Below are 5,676 nucleotides of genomic sequence, written 5' to 3' on the forward strand. Positions count from 1 at the left end.
CCCAAAAATAGTCACCAACTGTTTCCACTGTTTCCCCATCTATTTGCCATGAAGTGATGGGACCGGATGCCATGGTCTTCGTTTTCTGAATGTTGAGGTTTAAGCCAACTTTTGTACTCTCCTCTTTCACTTTCATCAAGAGTTTAGTTTTTAGTTTAGTTTAGTTTTTAGTTCTTCACTTTCTACCATAAGGGTGGTGTCATCTGCTTATCTGAGGTTATTGATATTTCTCCCGGCAATCTTGATTCCAGCTTGTGCTTCTTCCAGCCCAGTGTTTCTCATGATGTACTCTGCATATAAGTTAAATAAGCAGGGTGACAATATACAGCCCTGACATACTCCTTTTCCTATTTTAACCATTCTGTTATTCCATATGTGGTTCTAACTGTTGCTTCCTGACCTGCATACAGGTTTCTCAGGAGGCAGGTCTGGTGGTCTGGTATTCCTATTTCATGAAGAATTTTCCACAGTTTATTGAGATCCACACAGTCAAAGGCTTTGGCATAATCAATAAAGCAGAAATAGATGTTTTTCTGGAATTCTCTTGCTTTTTCGATGATCCAGCAGATGTTGGCAATTTGATCTCTGGTTCCTCTGCCTTTTCTAAAACCAGCTTGAACACCTGAAGTTCACAGTTCACGTACTGCTGAAGCCTGGCTTGGAGAATTTTGAGCATTACTTTACTAGCATGTGAGATGAATGCAATTGTGCAGTAGTTTGAGCATTCTTTGGCATTGCCTTTCTTTGGGATTGGAATGAAAACCGACCTTTTCCAGTCCTGTGGCCACTGCTGAGTTTTCCAAATTTGCTGGCATATTGAGTGCAGCACTTTCACAGCATCATCTTTCAGGATTTGAAATAGCTCAACTGGAATTTCATCACCTCCACTAGTTTTGTAGTGATGCTTCCTAAGGCCCACTTGACCTAACATTCCAGGATGTTTGGCTCTAGGTGAGTGATCACAGCATCGTGATTATCTGAGTCATGAAGATCTTTTTTGTACAGTTCTTCTGTGTATTCTTGCCACCTCTTAATAATTTCTGCTTCGGTTAGGTCCATACCATTCTGTCCTTTATGGAGCCCATCTTTGCATGAAATTTTCCCTTGGTATCTCTTATTTTCTTGAGGAGATCTCTAGTCTTTCCCATTCTATTATTTTCCTCAATTTCTTTGCATTAATTGCTGAGGAAGGCTTTCTTATCTCTCCTTGCTATTCTTTGGAACTCTGCATTCAAATGGGTATATCTTTCCTTTTCCCCTTTGCTTTTCGCTTCTCTTCTTTTCACAGCTATTTGTAAGGCCTCCTCAGGCAGCCATTTTGCTTTTTTGCATTTCTTTTTCTTGGGGATGGTCTTGCTCCCTGTCTCCTGTACAATGTCATAAACCTCCATCCATAGTTCATCAGGCACTCTATCAGATCTAGTCCTTTAAATTTATTTCTCACTTCCACTGTATAATCATAAGGGATTTGTTTTAGGTCATACCTAAATGGTCTGGTGGCTTTCCCCACTTTCTTCAATTTCAGTCTGAATTTGGCAATAAGGAGTTCATGATCTGAGCGAGAGTCAGGTCCTAATCTTGATTTGCTGACCAGATAATCAGATAATCAGCCTGATTTCGGTGCTGGCCATCTGGTGATGTCCATATGTAGAGTCTTCTCTCGTGTTGTTGGAAGAAGGTGTTTGCTATGACCAGTGGGTTCTCTTGGCAAAACTTTATTAGCCTTTGCCTTGCTTCATTCTGTACTCCAAGGCCAAATTTGCCTGTTACTCCAGGTGTTTCTTGACTTCCTACTTTTGCATTCCAGTCCCCTATGAAAAGAACATCTTTTGGGGGTGTTAGTTCTAAATGGTCTTATAGATCTTCATAGAACTGTTCAACTTCAGCTTCTTCAGCATTACTGGTCAGGGCAGAGACTTGGATTACCGTTATTTACTTGTATTACCGTTAATTACTTGGATTACCGATATTGAATCGTTTGCCTTGGAAATGAACAGAGATCATTCTGTCATTTTTGAGACTGCATCCAAGTACTGCATTTTGGACTCTTTTGTTGACTGTGATGGCTACTCTATTTCTTTTAAGGGATTCCTGCCCACAGTAGTAGATATAATGGTCATGTTAGTTCAATCCACCCATTTCAGTCCATTTTAGTTCACTGATTCCTACAATGTCAACATTCACTCTATCCCAGACTGAGGAACCTTAGTGTTTGAAGAGTTCCCGTTTGGCAGTCCAGGACCTAAACATTTGTGTAGAAATCTCAGAATCTCTCTCAGACTTCTTTTTGATGGTTGGAAGATACTAGGCAACACCTACCTAGAAACATAATAACTCCTGCCAAACCAAGCCACTCACCATGTCTTCAATCATGCCAGTCCAATATTGGTGGTCTGTGCTTTTGCCTAGGGTGCATTCTATGCCTGGAATATTCTTCCACACTTCATATTCACCTGATATGCATATATTTGAAGCAGTACTTGACCAAGAAATGAAATAAAGCGAATTGATCATGTAGAGTTTTACCATACTGCAAAAGACCGGCCTTCAGGAAATTTATCCTTGGTTAATTTTCTATTCAGTTCTCTTTGATGACTCTTTCAGCTTTTGCCACTCTTTCTGCCAAATGTAAATAGGGAAAGTGAAAGTCACTCAGTCTTGTCCGACTCTTTGCCATCCCAAGGACTATATAGTCCATGGAATTCTCCAGGCCAGAATACTGGAGTGGGTAGCTGTTCCCTGCTCCAGGGGATCTTCCCAACCCAGGGATTGAACCCAGGTCTCCCACACTGCAGGTGGTTTCTTTACCAGCTGAGCCATCAGGGAAGCCAGTGAGAAGACAATGGTAAATACAGAGGAAAGACTTTGAAATCAGACTTGAGTACACACTCTAGCTCTGAAACCTATAAGGACTGTGATTGCAGCCAAGACATACAACTGTTCTGAGTCTTAGTTTCTTTATCTGTTAGATTGGAACACATGACAGATGTTAGCTAGACTCATTGTGATCCTTTTGGAATATATACAAATATTAAATGATTATATTGTACATCTGAAGCTATTATATATCAATTATACATCAATTTTTAAAGTGCCCCCCAAATTAGGATAATACTAAAAACTGGGATCTAAGGACTAAGAGGATTCTATGAGAAAGTTTATTTAAATTAGTATATAGGAAGAGTGGTCAATGTTATCTAAGATAGACAGGAATAGGAAATAAAAATACAGGACTACAATGCATTAAACAAGAGATTGAATCAAAAAGTTTATTTGTAAGGTTCTAGGTTAGCTGCAATGAGGGATAAGCCACAAGAAATAGTACCTCTACTTTATATGAAAATACAGTATGTCTAATATAAATTAAATTATTAAATTTTAACAGTGTCAAATCAGTTTATAAAAGCGCTTTACCATTCATAATATTTCTGTTTACAAAGCCCTAAGAGTTGATAAGGATTGTTTTATAGTTGTAACTTTTGATATTACCACAAAAGTATAACAATAAAGAAAAAGTATAATTTTACTCACAACCCCAATGCCCTAAACATCTATTTTCCCTTCCCAATACTTTTCCACTGGATATCTAATTTTTAGTTTTAGGACGATGGATACGTTAACATCTTCTCATGCCACTTAGTAGATGCAATTATTTCTGTTTTACCTCAGATATTCAGATGACACCATCCTGATGGCAGAAAGCGAAAAAGAACTAAAGAACCTCTTGATGTAAGGGAAAGAGGAGAGTGAAAAAGTTGGCTTAAAACTCAACATTCAGAAAAGTGAGATCATGGCATCTGTTCCCATCACTTCATGGCAAGTAGATGGGGAAACAATGGAAACCGTGACAGGCTTTATTTTGGGGGGCTCCAAAATCATTGCAGATGGTGACTGAAGCCATGAAATTAAAAGACACTTGCTCCTTGGAAGAAAAGTTATGACCAACCTAGACAGCATATTAAAAAACAGAGATGTTACTTTGTCAACAAAGGTCCATCTAGTCAAAGCTACGTTTTTCCAGTAGTCATGTATGGATGTGAGAATTGGACTGTAAAGAAAGCTGAGTGCTGAAGAATTGATGCTTTTGAACTGTGGTGTTGAAGACTCTTGAGAGTCCTTTGGACAGCAAGGAGATCCAACCAGTCCACCCTAAAAGAAATCAATCCGGAATATTCATTGGAAGGACTGATGTTGAAACTGAAACTCCAATACTGTGGCCACCTGATGTGAAGAACTGACTCATTTTAAAAGATCCTGATGCTGGGAAAGACTGAAGGCAGGAGGAGAAACAGACGACAGGTGGATGGCATCACCGGCTCAATGGGACATGAGTTTGGGTAAGCTCCGGGAGTTGGTGATGGACAGGGAGGCCTGGCATGCTGCAGTCCATGGGGTCGCAAAGAGTTGGACACGACTTAGCGAGTGAACTGAACTGAAGAGGAAACAGGTGTAGTCATGTTAGATCCAACAGAAGGAATTTAATTCAGATCACTTTATTTAAGGCTCATTAGTACCTCAGTTGGAGAGGGAAATGGCAACCCACTCCAGTACTCTTGCCTAGAGAATCCTGTGGACAGAGGAGCCTGGTGGGCTGCTGTTCATGGGATCGCACAGTCGGACACGACAGAAGTGGCTTAGCGTGCATGCATGCATTGAAGGAGGAAATGGCAACCCACTCTAGTATTCTTGCCTGGAGAATCCCAGGGACAGCGGAGCCTGGTTGGCTGCCGTCTATGGGGTTGCGCAGAGTCGGACACCCCTGAAGCGACTTAGCAGCAGCAGTACCCCAGTAACAGAGAGATAAACCATTTTTTAAAGAGTAGGAGTGATGGGAAATCTTGCTCAAATTCTTAGATGGAGCCTATCATCAGAAGTCATTTCACTACCTTTGCTGTGAGCCTTTGACCCTTCCTTTCCTCTCCTCTTTCCCCTTCCTCTCCCTTTTTCTTTCCTGTTCCTCTCCCTTTTCCTTTGCTCTTTTCTTGTCTTGACCTGATCCTCCCACCCTGCTGCCCAAAGCTGGATCACACTTCAATTGTCTTTCTCATTTTAAAATCTTCAGCACATCATAATTTATTCGACAAATATTTACTGAGCAACGATCACAACACACACGAAACAATGTGCCAGGTTCCGCAATACAATGAAGAGCTTACTTGAATCACAAGTCACATAAACCGCATTTATCGTTTTTTCCCCATCTCCTAAGAATCTTTGCTTTAGAGTTAACGCCACAATTCCCGCTCCTTAAGCACACGTTTGCATCTCAACCACCTAACACAGCGCAGCCCTAAATGACCCATAGGCGCCTGTTCCACCACCTAGGCAGGCCAATCCGACCTAACTTCAACGCAAAAGTTATGGAAGAAGAGGAAATATCAGAAATGGTATTTTAAGGGTATTCCCTAGAACCAACTTCCGCGCACCCTGTACAAACGCAGACATCCGTAATTGAGGTCGCGTCCAAATCCAGACAAGGCGTCCTAAGTCTGCTTTTCCAATGAGACATTTTATTTTTGTTTATCTTAGGAGCCGAGATTTTTTTTTTTTTAAATAACACCAAGCAGAAAAAAAACATGTTGTTATGACAACAAACGGGTCTGGAAAATTCAGCCAATCTGCCTGCGGAAGGGCCTCTTGACTAGCCAATGGGAAGAGCGCGTGGTTCGTAGGGCC

Source organism: Capra hircus, chromosome 10 (assembly GCF_001704415.2).
Source record: "Capra hircus breed San Clemente chromosome 10, ASM170441v1, whole genome shotgun sequence".
NCBI lineage: Eukaryota > Metazoa > Chordata > Mammalia > Artiodactyla > Bovidae > Capra > Capra hircus.